Below are 15,829 nucleotides of genomic sequence, written 5' to 3'. Positions count from 1 at the left end.
GACTCGATCCCGGGACTCCAGGATCACGCCCTGGGCTGAAGGCAGCGCTAAACCACTGAGCCACCGGGCTGCCCATAAACACAATGACTTTTAAAACTTCTACTCAGAAGTAGAAAATATCACATCTGCTCACATTTCATTGATCAAAGGAAATCACATGGCCAAAACTGATGTCAGTGGGGAGAAGGGAAGCATAATTCTCCCCAAAAAAGAGGGCCATGTATATGGGGAATAGTGCAATCTATCCTACCTTCTAAGTCCCCTTTATTTTATTTTTAAAGATTTTATTTATATATTCATGAGAGACACAGAGAAAGAGGCAGAGACACAGGCAGAGGGAGAAGCAGGCTCCATGCAGGGAGCCTGATGTGGGACTCGATCCCGGGTCTCCTGGATCACGCCCTAGGCTGCAGGCGGTACTAAACCACTGAACCACCCAGGGATCCCCCTAAGTCCCTCTTAATGTTAGATTTCTCTCCTCATCTTTTTCCCCCTTAATTTACTAGCTGAAGAAATTGGGTCATTTGTGCTATAAAATTTCCTATATTCTGGATTTTGCTGATTGCAGCCCTGTGATGCACTTGCTTAACACATTCCTTTGTCCTTCTGTTTTTTCTAAATCTGTACTTAAATATATAGGCATATTCAGATTCAGGCTCAAATTCTGGGCAAGGACACTTCCTAGGTGGTCATGTGTGCTGTTAGTTACCTCTTGCTGTGTAACAAATCATCCCCAAACTTGGTGTCTTAAAACAACAATCATCATGTATTATCTTATGGATTCTGTGGATCAGGGATTCAAACAGGGCACAAGGGGATAGCTTGTCTGCCTTATGATTTCTGAGGTCAAGGTGAAAAACTCAGGCTGGACTGAAATCACCAAAGACCTGACTGAGGCTGAAGATTCCTTCTTCAAGCTGGTTCACTCACTTGGTTAGCAAGGTGGTGTTAGTAAATGGGTTTTCTTTTTCCTTTTTTTTTTTAGAGTTCACTTATTTATTCATGAGAGACACAGAGAGAGGCAGAGCCATAGGCAGAGGGAGAAGCAGGCTCCTTGCAGGGAGCCCAATGTGGGACTTGATCCAGGACCCCGGGATCACGACCTGAGCCAAAGGCAGATGTGCCGGTGGCAGATGAGCCACCCAGGCGTCCCAAGTGGGTTCTTTTTCTAAGTGGTCCTGTCCATAGTGCTGCTTGAGCATCCTTACAATATGGTAGTTGACTTTCCCTACAGTGATTGATCCAAAAGGACAGTATTGAAGCAGCAATGTCTTTTATTACCTAGCTTGTGAATTCATATGCTGACACTTTATTTTTTAAATTTTTTAAAAAGATTTTATTTATTCATCAGAGACACAGAGGCAGAGCCATAGGCAGAGGGAGAAGCAGATTCCCTGCTGGGAGCCCAATGTGGGATTCCATCCCAGGACCCCGGGATCATGTCCTAAGCTGAAGGCAGACACTCAACCACTGAGCCACCCAGGTGCCCCATATGCTGACACTTTAATTGGGCACAAAACCAGCCCTTATCCAGTATGGGAAGTCTACACAAAGACATAAATATCAAGAGTGGAAGTTCATTGGGGGATCACCTTGGAAGCTGGATACTATATGTATCAAGTGGTTTTTGAGGTCAAAAAAGATAAAAAAGATAAATAGGAACAACCAATTGCATGCTGTGTGGGATCATGGTGTCTAGCATTTGAGATGTCATGGTCCAGTAGAATTTCAGGGGGGAAAATAGGCCTAAGGGTAACTACTAGATCTTTATTTTGCCATGTAAAGTCACTCAAAAAGAGTAACCTGTTAATTCTACCACAATTATTTTTTCATTTTTTTAAGTCTTTTTTCTAGAGAAGTACATTATCTCAGAGTGAAGAATTACCAGTTTTGATGTGGAGCAAGGAGAATTGCTCCACAAATGTACATTGAGAATCCACTTCGAAAACACTCTGTAGTCAAGTAGGGGATTCACATACTCTCTCATCCCACAATACCACTCCCAACTGTACACTGGGAGCCTGGGGGGCGCAGCGGTTGAGCGTCTGCCTGCAGCTCAGGGTGTGATCCCGGGTCCAAGCATCAAGTCCCGCATCGGGCTCCCTGCATGGAGCCTGCTTCTCCCTCTGCCTGTGTCTCTGCCTCTCTCTCTCTCTCTGTCTCTCTGATGAATAAATAAATAAAATCTAAAAGAAAAAAAAGTACAGTGCTTTAGGGTGCATACTTAGATGAAAAAAGTGAAAAAAATAGAGTGTGATTGTTATAAACATCACATTATGGTTACCTTTGTGCAGAGGGAGGGTTTTTCGGATTTTGGAGAGACAGGTGGAGACTGTTGAGGTGCTAGCCATGTGTAATTTGTTGACCTTAGTGATGGTTTCACAGATATTACCTTGATAACTCATTAAGCTGCACATTTTATGTTTTCACTGTGTAGTATATTTTATCATAAAAAGGGTTTTAAAAAGGAAAAAGATTAGTCTTTTTAATTAAAAATTTTAGCTTTAGGGGAAACTTTTTTTTTTAAAGACCATCTGTTCGTTCTCAGCTCCATCATCCCTCTCTCACTCCTTTCTCCGCCAGCGTGTCAGTAGGCTCTCTGCGAGTTCGGGGGCTCGCAGCTTCACACTGGAGACTCTCACATGTCTCTGATCAGTGCAGCAGGAGTGGATGTATGGTTGCACACGTGCATGCACACAGGCTCACACACTGGGTCGCACACACATGCACACATATGCACGCACACAGGCTCACACACTCGGTCGTGCACACATGCACGCACACAGGCTCACACACTTGGTCACACACACATGCACACACACTAGGTCGCACACACATGAATGCACACAGGCTCACACACTCGGTCGCACACACATGCACACATATGGGCTCACACACTCGGGAGGCTTCCCACTTGTGCTTTAAGAGAGCGCCTTTGCTCCTCTTCCCAGGTGGGCAGGATCACGGAATAGACCCTCCTCAAGAACTCTGCAGTTCCCCCAAGACCTCGCCCCCACCCCAATGGAGAGCTCCCCCTTCTCCCTCCCAGACCTCTGGGCAGGAGGGAGGCAGACCTGCTGGCTCTCTGACAGGCGGGCAGCAGGCCCCCATCCCCGGGGCCTGCAAGGCGCCCCCCCCACCCCCTGATAAGACCGGTCCACGTCATCTTCATGATGATCCTTTGAAATCGATGGGCGGGCTCTAATTATTTCCACTTTTCAAAGAGCCCATTGAGCCTCCTGAGGCTGGAGAACCTTCTCTCCAGTCAGCGGGCCGTACCTCTGATCGCTTGCCGGCCCCCAAGCCTCTCGATGTTATCTCCCCAGCCAGCCCCACTCGGGTCACGGTCGATTGTGCCAGAAGAGGTTGCCTGATGCCAGGGCAGCCAAGCCGTAGGGCGCCCGGAGCAAGGGGGTGATGGCGGTTGGGTGGCGAGTTGGAGCATCTGAGAGGCGTTTTGTGAAGAACACAAGGAAGCCGTTGTTAGAAGAGGAAAAGCTAAAGCCCTCGGAGATGGGGAGCTGTGCACAGGTGCGCTGGGGGTGGAGGAGGAGGTAACGGGGAGGAGGGGGAGGAAGGAAGGTTGGCTGTGAACGGAAAATACCTATTGCTACCAGCAGAGGCGAGTTACTTGCGTGGCCCTGCGGGAGCCCTGCAGCAGCCCCTCCGGGCGCACGTCCCAGGGGTCGGGGTGCGGCCTGGCTGCCACTCTGTCCAACTCCTGCTCCACCTTGGGGGGGGCCGGGGTGGCTCCGCGGGTTAAGCGAGGTCAGCTGGGGTCAGGATCGGGTGCCCAGATAGAGACCCACGCCAGGGTCCCTGCTCAGCGGGGAGTCTGCTTCTCCCTCTCCCGCTCTCCTTGCTTGCGCTCTCTCTCAAATAAAGAAAGAAAATCTTAGAAAAGTTTGGGTGGGGGGGTGGGTCGGGAGGCCGTGGGCCTGGGGGCCAGGTGGTGTCCCCGGCCGCTGACACATCGGGGAGGCCTGCAGCCCGGGTGGCTGTTGGGAGTGATGGGAGGTGTGCTGTTGGTGCTGCAGGCGCTTGGGGAGATGACCTTCCTGCTCCAGTCGTTCTCAGGGCTCCCCATCTCTTCCTGGAGCGGGCAGCAGGGGTCCTGGCATTCGTAGTCAAGGGCTGGATTTGAAAGCAGCTCATTTTCTTCCTCATGAGCAACAACGTCAAGGCCTACCGGGCCAGCACTGACCTCCAGAACCTCACTGACCTCGCTCAGGAATATCCGTCTTGCTGCTGAGCCCGAGGACCTAATGACTGGAGCCTCGGTATTTATTTCAGCTGCGCTGAGTTGAGCCCCAGTCAGGAGCGCTGCAGTGTGCTCTTCCTGATGCGACAGGGACGCTGCCGTAGGTGTCCTTAACACCTAGTGTGCTAGGCTGTCGGCTGGACTGGAGCTGGAGCAGCAGGGCTCCATCCACACCAAAGGCTGCGGCGTCGGCCAGTTTGAGAAGTGGCTGCAGGAAAACCTGATTGTTATGGCTGGGGTCCTCGTGGGCATCACCCTCCTCCAGATCTTTGGTATCTCTCTAGCCTAGAACCTTGTGGATAACATCAAGACATTGAAGGCTGACCGACAAGACTACCACAGTGGCCGTGGCCACCTGCCTGGCCCACCTAGGGACCACCCCACACACACATACACATCCTCTGCCACTGTGCCCATGATGGGCAAGGACACAGGTGTTTCTGCTTGAACCTGAGCTCTATACGGGTTGAGTATGGATGTGCTGCGTGCCCAAGGAGAAAGCTATGTCTCTTTGCCTGGCTTAGAGCTGTGTGCATGGAGGGTGGGTATGCCTACGTGAGTGTGCACAAGGAGCCACCATCTCAGCTGTTGTTGAGTGGCAGGCTCTCCAGGGGCCTGGGAAGAGCACAGCAAAGAGGGTGTAGCCAGGTGGGTGGGAGCAGTCTACCATGTCCCCACCTAGGCTAAGACACACTTCTCTATGCAAGGCTCTGTGGGGTAAGGTTGGGGCCTGCTGTTGCCTGGGACACAGCTTCAGGCAGCTTCAGAGCTGTGTTCTCTACTAGCTGTGACTTTGACCCTGCCATGAACCCACTTTGCCCTCAATGTCTCAGATTTTAAAATGGATCCAAGAATTTTCTCTCCCTAACTTGCCTCTCAGTGATGGCTACAAACTACTAAAACAAAACAAAACAAAACCCCTGAAAACAAAACAAAACACCAACAACAAAGTTTGAGGCAGATAACCAAGCTATGAGGACAATGATCAAGGAAGCCTGAGCTAAAAGGTAGTTACTATTATCTTATTGGCTGACAAAAGTTAAGCCTTTTTTCCAAAGTACTGATGGAAAAGGAACAGAGAGAAAATAAGAAAGTTAGAGAATCAATCTAGGAATCTACCATCTGATTAATAGGAAAGAGGGATTAAAAAAAAAGAATGAGCAATAAAAAATGGAGTGGAGGAAATTATCAAAGAAATGATGGAAGAAACATCCCCCCAAGTAGATGATGTGAATCTTCAGAGGCTAAGGTTCCATTGAGTACTTACTGAAATAAGTGAGACAAACAGGCAAGGCAAATCTACTTGCCAAGAACACCAAGGAAAAAAAGTAGAGTCCAAAAGCTTTAAGAAAGAAAACGGGTGACACATAAAGGAATAGATAGAAAGTAACACTAGATATCTTAACAGCAACTTTAGATGCCAGGGACAATTCTGAGGGGGAAATACTTATCAATTAATACCCAGCTAAACTGTCAATCAAGCCTGAAAGAAGAATAAAAGTATCTTTAGTCATACAAGGCCTTGAAAGATATACCTTCTAGGTGCCCTATCTCAGGAAGCCATTAATGGTTGGGGTCCAGCAAAATGAGTTTGTAAATTAAGAACAAAGATAGCATGGAACAAAGGAAACAAAAGGGGTGCCTGGGTGGCTCAGTGGTTGAGCATCTGCCTTTGGCTCAAGTCATGATCCCAGGGTCCTGGGATCAAGTCCCACATCAGGCTCCCCCGGGAGCCTGCTTCTCCCTCTGCCTATGTCTGTGCCTCTCCCTTTGTGTCTCTCAGAAATAAATAAATATAATACATATTTTCGGGGATCCCTGGGTGGCGCAGCGGTTTGGCGCCTGCCTTTGGCCCAGGGTGCGATCCTGGAGACCCGGGATCAAATCCCATGTCAGGCTCCCAGTGCATGGAGCCTGCTTCTCCCTCTGCCTGTGTCTCTGCCTCTCTCTCTCTCTCTCTCTGACTATCATAAATAAATAAAAATTAAAAAAAATATATATAATACATATTTTTAAAAAGCCACAAAATGAATCCCCAGGCAGTGCAGAACACCTGGAGACACACTGAAGCAGGATGATGGCAGACTTGGAGAGGGTGGTTTCCAGGAAAATTATGATTAACACACTTGAGAGTTTGGCAGAATTTATAGTTTTATAAATTCTCATCGATCTATTCCTACATACTTCATTATTTTAATTACTGTATTCATATTATGTCTTTATATCTAGTGACATAAAAACATCCTCATTATTTTTCCTTTTCAAAATTTGCTCTATTTGGGTAAGCTAAACATTTAAATTGCAGAACAAAATACACTTTTGAGACCATGAAAAATATTATTTGGATTTTTATTTAAAATTTTTCATGGCCGTTAATGTTTAGCAGATATGTACTGCTTGGTTCTCCTGGTTGTTTCTAATTAGCAGCCATTTTAATTACTTGACATCTGTGACATGCCAATTTTAAATATTTGAAAATCCCTATGGCAGAGAATGCCATATAGTTGCCCAACTTTACTATATTTCCCAGTATTCTCTGTAGTTCTCTTCAATGAAATGAGAGCAGAAACAACAAATGCCGTTTCTAGGCCTGCCCAATAAAAATTTCTAGGCTTATCCCATTATGCTCTTACCTCCCTCCTCATTGCTTAAAATGATGCTGGTGACAACAAGAGTCACCTTAGAATATCATAAAAATGGCAGAGATACTGTGATCCTGGATCCCTGAAGAGCTATGTAGATAAGAGCTATGTGGGCAAACACCTCCTACCTATCCCTCTAGTCCCATTGCTACTGACTGGAAAATCTGTTTTGAATTATTGCAGAAGAGAGAAAGAAACTTATTGTCTTTAATCCATGGGCAATTTTTAGCTCTATTTAGCCTACCTTAACCAATTTAATGACCAAACAAATGTTACACTTTTAGAGGGTGATTTGATAGTATGTATCAAAATAGTAAAAGCAGAAATATTTCAATATAGCAATTTTATTTATAAGAATATATAATACAGGAATACTTAAATAAGCAGATAAGGTTTAATGTACCAGGATGTCCACTGCAACATTATTCACAGTACCAAAAAACTGAAGGCAACCCAAAGGTACATCTTTAGGGAAATGCTTAAATAAATTATGTTATAGTATCCAATGAAATGCTACACAGCTATTTAGAAGAAGCTCTGTGGCATGAGGAGAAGTGATGTCCTTGATAAACTAATGAACAAAAATTTGCAAATAATTTCATAGCATTTTCTGGGTTTTATAAAACAACTATAAATATATAATCTAGTATACATTATAATTACCATCTAATATATAAATCCATATTTACAGTATACATATTTATATGTACATAAAAATGGTCTAGAAAATTATATACCAATATATTATTAATAGTGATTACTATTTACTTTAAAAAGTACTGTGGTAGGGGATGTCTGGGTGGCTTAGCAGTTGAGTGTCTGCCTTTGGCTCGGGGCATGATCCAGGGGTCCTGGGATCGAGTCCCACATCGGGCTTCCTGCATGGAGTCTGTATCTCCCTCTGCCTGTGTCTCTGCCTCTCTCTCTGTGTCTCTCATGAATAAATAAATAAAACCTTAAAGAAACTAAAAGAAAGTACTGTGGTAGTTTTAAACTATATCCACAAGTACTTCAGTATTCCTTTTGCAAAGGTGGGGCCCAATTTCTATCCCCTTAAGTGTGGCTGGATGTGTGTGTGTGTGTGTGTGTGTGTGTGTGTGTGTGTGTGTGATTCTAGAGACAAGGTTATAAAAGATATTTGGATGTCTCCTTACTCTGTCTTTTGGATCATTCACCCTTGATACAGCTAGCTCTTACCTTGTGAAGACACCTAGTAGCTCTAAGGTGAGGTCCATGTGTTGAAGAAGTGAGGCCTGCCAACAACCAGCACTAACAGGCCAGGTACATGAGTAGATCCTACCTTGGTAGTGGATCCTTCAACCCCAGTCAAGCCTTCAGATGACTACAATCCCTACTGGCATCCTCACAGCAATTTGTGAGAAAGTCTGAGCCAGGAACCATCCAGCTAAGCCATTCTGGATCTCTCTGATCCAAAGAAAATGGTAAGATAATGATATGTATTGCTTTAGGCTTTTAAGTTTGGCGGGGAGGTGGGGAGGGAGTGCAATTCGTTATGCAATAATAGATAACTAAAATGAGTATGAAGAGAAGGGTAGGGGAGAGCACCACTTTAAATTTTTTTTATATTCCTCTTTATTGTTTACATTTTTATAATTAACATTTGTGATTTTTAAAAAAGATTTTATTTATTTATTTATGAGAGAGAGAGAGGCAGGGACATAGGCAGATGGAGAAGCAGGCTCTATGCAGGGAGCCTCGATCCCGGGTCTGCAGGATCACGTCCTGGACTGAGGCGGCGCTAAACCTCTGAGCCACCTGGGCTGCCCAACATTTGTAATTTTTTTCTTTTCTTTTCTTTTCTTTTCTTTTCTTTTCTTTTCTTTTCTTTTCTTTTCCTTTTTTTTGTATTTTTTAAGTTAAAAAAATTGTAAGTTAAAAAGGGCAAACAGTGGTAGCTCATCATTTTCTGAAGCTAGAAAGAATCATATATGTTTCAAAAAACATGTAAGAAACTCTTTCAATGACTAGCAGAAGTGACTGGGTATATAGAGAAACAGGCCAAAAATATATAAAATATCTGCTCCTAGTGATATAAGACTTTGCCAGGCATCAATCATTATTATGTTTTCCTGCCTGAATATTACCCAGTCATCCCTGACTTGCAAAAGAGAAAGCCACAGAAAGGCATTTCTCTCTGTTGTACAAATGTTTGTGTTTGTGTTAACAAAGGACAAAGAGCCCCTTTCTGATTTTTTTCCTTCAAGAACCAGTACTTAAACTTGCAGTTTTGATTAATGGTGATGCCCTAGTTAAGATAGCAGCTAAAGAAGTTAAGTATTTAACATTTGCCTCTTTCTTATCACTCCATAGCCTTCCTTTGGGTTGTACCCATTTGAACTTCAGTATTTGTCTTTTGCTCACATTATTTCTTCTCTTCTACCCAATTATTTTATCTCTGTACTCCCTGCCCAAACCTAACAAATCAGTCCAGCCAGGTTGCAAAGCAAGAGCTTCCTAAAAAAAAAAACAAACAACAACAACCAAAAAGCCATTGACTTAATGACTTCCCCTGTTCATAGTTACATTTAATTCCTGTTGAGCTAATGGCACCAGGGAATGATGTCTGCATCCTGTAGCAAATATTCCCATCATTTCTTTCTTTCCACTTAAAAACATTCTTTAGCTCTTACTAAAGTTAAGGGCCCCAGAGTTCTTTATGTGAGTATTGCATGTACTGTTACATGGATTTTATTCATGTACCAGAGTTTTTAAAAAGTGAATATTAATCTTTCCTGTTGTATAAACTAAATATCTGCAGTTTTCCATATGTAGTGATACCATCAAGGGAGAAAGGAGTATAAGAGAAGAAGGGGGAAAAGTCATTAAAGAGAGAATGTAGGCTGGCTATGAATCTAGACCTAGCTCAACTGTCTGAAAAGTTAAATTGTTCAACTTGAATTACATCATCAACCCAAGTTGGGGTGCTCAGGGCATTCCAGTCACGGCTATTCCAGCTAACCAACCACCCAAGTAGTATAAAAACTGCTCTCAACCTGTTTCTGTTCATTTTTAGTATCCAGGCTTAATTAGAGTTCAGACAGGAACTTGACACCTATTTGACTCACTTAAAATACGATAGGAAAATAATCGTCCCAACATCCTCCCCTAGTCCCCTTTGGTAGCATAGTCAAAGCATCCACTGTAACATTCCTGAAAGAGTGGAGATCTATACTGTTTTGACTATGGAAAGCAGGTCTTTTGGGTCCTGACTGCTTTATGGTCTCATTTGGATTGTGGTGGGTAAATAAGAATGAGATAAAGTCCAAATAAACTGCCTCTCAAATCCCCACACTTGTGTGGATTTATTTGGCCCTTTGATGTCTTTTTTTGTTTCTCTGTTGGAATGTTTCAAATATGCACTTAAGTCACCCATAGAAAAGGCTGCTAATGTAAATGGACATGTGTTTAGAATGGGCTGTCATCTTAACCTTCCCAGAGATGTAAAACCCATAAAGCACAAAGGGTCAATTGGAATTACCTCTTCTGTTTCTTCTTTTAAATATGAGAGGTTGCAGAGTTCAGAGTGCCCTTTCCTTCTCGTCTCTCTATTTATTCAGGTGACTTAAATTTTGGCTGTTATAAGGAGGGGTTGACCCTCAACTCTAGGACATTCTTCTTAAAATTGAATTTTAACTCTCATGCCTTACTGATTATTTTAAGAGTACTGTTTGAGTGTTTGATACTCTATCTTCATAGTGTTTTCCATTTTAAAAAATCTATTAGGAATATGGGAGTGCGTCATGTGAAGTATTCAAACTTATATTGTAAATGCTAAAGCTATGTAAGCTAAAACAAATTTTTTTTTTTTTATCAGACAAGTAACACTAAAGACAAACTGGAAAGCAGAGGGAAAAATCATCTGTAATCTATGACTCAAATACAAATGCTGCTAAAATAGACTTCACCAGGGGTGATTTGGGGCATTGACCCAGCCGAGCACACCCAGGTTGGTATATTGAAACTGGTACATACTGGGTGCTTAACAGTCCTGGAACCAGCGTGCTGTAAAAGTGTACAGACTGCCTTTTACATTTAACATTTTATCACAGGCATTTTTCAAGTACAGAAGAATTTATTCCTTCAGGTTTATAATTTTTTTAGAGTGTACTTAGAAAAGTCAAAATCTAGCTATATTAGGGATCCCTGGGTGGCGCAGCGGTTTGGTGCCTGCCTTTGGCCCAGGGCGCGATCCTGGAGACCCGGGATCGAATCCCACATCAGGCTCCCGGTGCATGGAGCCTGCTTCTCCCTCTGCCTGTGTCTCTGCCTCTCTCTCTCTCTGTAACTATCATAAATAAATAAAAATTAAAAAAAAATCTAGCTATATTATATCATAAGTTGAATACTTAAGGTCTTACAGTTAGCTGTGTAGTAGAAATGAGACACAATGTAAAAACTATTTTAAAAGCTTAAAGGATCATCCTCTCTTTGCTGAAAATTACATCCCTCAAAGAAGCGGGTCAATGGTATGCAACCATGCTCTGCCTCAGACTTCTAGGTTAGATCAGCCTCCCTGGCATGCTTGAGTGCATGCTTGACTTCAAAACGTGAGTTCCTTAAAAAAAAAAAAAAAAAAAAGTGAGTCCCTCCCAAAATTAGTATATTCAGAGCAGTAACAAAAATGTGTCTATGATGCTTTCAACGAACTTAACAAAATTACCTACACTCTCTGGGGATTAAAGGTGAGATTTATGCAATAGCAAATAGAGCTCTTGAAAGCAATTGGGCATCACCCTGGGTAATAGGCATCCTGGAGTGATCACTTGAAGGTTTTTGAGGAACAGAAATAGCATAATGCTGCTTGTCAATTTTTATGGCAATGTCTGTATGATCCACTTGGCATCCCTAATATCTCCTTCTCCACGATCTCATTTTAGTCATTTTTGCTTCTGGTCTTGTGGGGTTCAGTTTCAGATCCTTGGGGTTAGGTTAGTTCAGTTGGTCATTTCATCGTACTAATGAGGCCCCAGAAGGTGCACCATTTGGCTTTGTGGAGAGAATTATCTCTTAACAATAAGCCTTTTCTTCAGTCACTGTTCCCCCATCCCACCTGACCCCCCCCCCCCCCCCCGCCCCAAGCCTGGGAGGTTGTGAGCAGTTGAAGAGGAGATATTGGGAAGTTTAGGGAAATAATGGAAAAAGCTCTGATTTTGGAATCAGATGAAACTGAAATCAAGTGTACATGTTAGATGGGATTCTCGGTCAAATTACTCAAGCTGTCTAAGCCTCAGATTTCTCATCTGGAAATTAAAGTTAAATATCAAAGTTTGTTATGAGAGTTAGATAATGTGAGTGATACGATGTGCAGCTGAGGGTAAATGGTTTCCTCCGTAATGCTAACTCTCTACTGTTAACCAGGGTCCCCCCTTCCAGCACATGTTAGAGTTGAACTTCATGGCTCACTTTTGGTTGTGTGGGGCCATGAAATTAGTTTTAGCTAATGAATTGTGAGCCAAAGTGACACATACTCGAAACTGCTAGTTAAGGCCCTTTCCTTTTGACATGGTAGTAGGCGACATTCAAGGTGGTAGCTGTTCTCTCAGCTTGGGCTCAATGGCTATCATGAGGAGAGTGTCCCTGCTGACCCATCAAGGGGAAATAGAATAAACGAAAAACAAATTTTGGCATTTTCAGCCACTGAGGTTTTGGTGTTAGTATTATAGCATAACCCAGACTATCCTGTTGCTTTCCTCTATTTGAACAACAAAGTATAAAAACAGAGAAGAAAAAGAAAACAACTAAGAAGAACACCATTTAATTAGTGGATTGTGGAGATATCTGACAGGTTGTCTGATTTCTCCCTGGTATTATGGTAAAGTTGTATTTTCAGACTGAATCTAGAAACAACTCTTCTGGTGTTAGAGGTGGATCCATGTTTCAGCCCAAGTAGAGAAGCTTCAGGAAGCAGAGATATAAGGGCAAGCTTTTTACCGTGTCATAACTGAGACTTAGGGAAATCTTGAGAAATCTCCTAGGGCTTTCATATACATCAGATTTACCCTTGGGTAAATCAACAACATTGTCCTCTCCCTACCCTGACTAGCAATCTTACTTAGAAAGCATTAAAAATTGTTGCATTCGAAAGAAACAAATCTATTATATTCATCAATAAAAATAAAGATGGTATCTCTTGGAAAGGAACATTTCTTTTCACCAAATAAAATTTAATTAAAAAAAATAGATGTTAGTCAAAATATTTAAATGTCCTATTCCCTGCCCTTCATTCAATTACTAGATTTATCAATAAAATCATCTCCTCAGAGGGCTAATTGAATATAACCTAGTAGCAATAAGAAAAAAAATGCAAGAGAATGGCAAATTTTATTTTAACAAACGTTATTATAGCCAGTGTCTCTGAATAATGAGAATGTTTACCAGCCCTAGTTGATAATGGAGGATTTTATTTATTATTTATCGCTAACTGAATTCCAGAATAATAATGGTGACCCTCTCTTAGTGCTCAATGTAATGACAGCTGATTCATAATCATGATACTTTATAGAAAAATAAAAGGTAAAAAAAAGAAAAAAAGAAAAAGAAAAGGTAATCTTTAGTAAAATATTACTGTTGGCAGGCAGTATGCTGAGTGTTTTGACCAGGATTGCGTTCAGCTTCATATGAAAGAACTCCAACCACACTGGTTTAGCCAAATGAAATTCATTTTTTCAAGAAGTTTGGAAGTAGGTAGTTCGCTTCTGGCACAGCTGCTTGAGAAAATCTTCAAGGACCCAGGTCCCTCCTTGGTTCCCTTGATGTACTATCCTTAGCTTTTGTTCTCTTGGTTGCAAGATGGCTGCTTTACTTCGAGGTGTTCTCATTTTATACAGAATGAAAAAAAAAAAAAGAGCAAAAAGCAAAATACACAGCCTGGCTGGCTCTGTCCCTCCACCCCACCCTTTTTTAAAATCAGAAACTATTGTATTTCTGGAAACCCTTCCTTCCCCATAGAACAGAGACATATTGTCACCGTAGCTGTAAGGGAGCCTGGGGAGGGAGTATTTTAGCTGGGCCTGTTGCTGCCCAAACAAAATTGTGTTTCTTGTTAATAAAGAAAGAAAGGTAGAATGGATCTTGGATAAACAACTAGCAATATCCTCCATTAAGCCTCACGGGCATTATCCCAGATTTTTCAACAGAACTATGAAGCAACTACTATTAGTTCCCCATTTTATACACTAGGAAATAGAGGCACGGAGGGCTGAAGTCACTTACCAAGGGTTGCACGGATGGTGGGGGGGCAAAGCTGGACTCCAAAGCTAGGCACCCTATGGAAGATGATCCTCAAGTACCCACAAAAGGCAAAATGGCAAGCTGATCAAGTTTGGAGCATGGTTCTCCTGTGAGTCCTCTCACTGCTTAATCAATCACACAGAGAGCCAGCTCTGGGCACAGCCAAGGTCTCTCGGGCAATTTGCCAGCAGGTCCCTATGGGAGGCAGTTATGCTGTCATACTTTCCCTGATGTAACCACATACCCTCAGACTCCAAATAGTCTTGAGGCAGCTGTGACAAGCATCAGTATGAGCCTGCTAATGAGGCAGAGTTCATGAGTGCAAAAAACTTCTTGGCACATCACGATTCTGGGAAACAGGATGTATTGGGGGCAGGGGTATTCAAAGGTGTGGCCTCCTGCCCTCTGGGTTTAGGGAGTTTTGTTTTAGGAATGGTATAGGCATTTGGAGCTCAGGGAGAGAAAACCTCATTTTGAAGCTACAAATATTGACAAAAATTTAAATAGTCATTAAAATGCTGGGGTGGGGGAGCTGTTCACACTGCCCTGTTATCTTTATTCATTGCTTTAGTTAACTTTAACAGCTCCTGGCCTGTAGTAAAATACATGAAGTATAGCAACAAGAAAAAAGGCTCAGCTCAGGGCAGGAGAGCAGAGGCACTGGGAGCCAGCCAGTGTTCTCAGGTTGTAAAATAAAATCTCTAGACCAATCGGACACTGGCCTTGGGCCATGGCAGTGATTAATGCCAGAGTTGTAAAAAGTGCTATGGTGGGAATGGTTAGCCAGGTTGTAGTGTGTGTGTGTTGGTTTTTTTTTTCTTTAAAGCTGCTTAACATGAAACACATCATTTTTAGTTGGTTTGGATCTAAAAATAAAGACTTATTTACTTTCTTTTTAAATTAAGAACTTAAGCAACTTTATAGGAGAAAAGAAGCCTAAGAAACGTTAACTATGAACCGGTTATATCATTCCAGTTCTTTCTTGATCTTTGTTCAGATACTTTCACAGAGTTTTACACAATTATAATTGTGATAGTAAAAATACAATTCTAGGTTCTACTTTTTCCACTTAAGTTTATTTTATATGAACATTTTCATACTTATTTGAAACATGTATTTCTCTTTTTAAAAGTTTTATTTTATTACATAGATCTGTCATGGTTTGCTTAATCATCTCCCTATTGTTGGGCATATAGGCTGTTTTCATGGTTTTGCTATTATAAATGATGCCTCTTCCAACATCTCTGTGTAAATTCTTTATTTCTTTTTTTCCTTGAGGTTCTTTCTTTATTCCTTTCAGTTATGTTCCCCAAAGTGGTATTATTTTGGTCAATAGATATGAAGAGTTATTTGTCTCGGTGCTCTGACTTACGTGTCATCAGCAATGTGGAAACCCACCTGCTCTTCCACATCGCTGGATGTGCTGCTTATTTGCCTGGTGTCTCTTAGCTCCCCATCTATCCTTCCACACAATCTGCTTCGGAATGTTGGGGCTAGGAGCCTGCAAACCTCATTTCCCAGGCTTCATGTCTAGCTGACTTTCTGTTAGGTTCTGCCAATAGAAGGTTCCAGGAGAAAATTAGAAGGCATTCGAAGGAAAGAGGGGAGAAGTCATAGTTCTCTTTCTTCCTGTTTCTGGCACTATCTCTAGAAGTGACGTCATTGCTGGATGCCC

The 15,829-nt window shown here is 42.5% G+C and overlaps 1 pseudogene; it reads left to right on the top strand.

Annotated features, from left to right (window-relative positions):
• Positions 1 to 3,417: 3,417 nt before the first annotated feature.
• On the top strand, positions 3,418 to 4,709 carry LOC140624101 (tetraspanin-17 pseudogene; annotated as a pseudogene).
• The last annotated feature ends 11,120 nt before the right edge of the window (positions 4,710 to 15,829 follow it).

The sequence above is a fragment of the Canis lupus genome, chromosome 34, assembly GCF_048164855.1.
Source record: "Canis lupus baileyi chromosome 34, mCanLup2.hap1, whole genome shotgun sequence".
Classification (NCBI taxonomy): Eukaryota; Metazoa; Chordata; class Mammalia; order Carnivora; family Canidae; genus Canis; species Canis lupus.
This window is presented reverse-complemented; position numbering and strand designations above follow the sequence as displayed.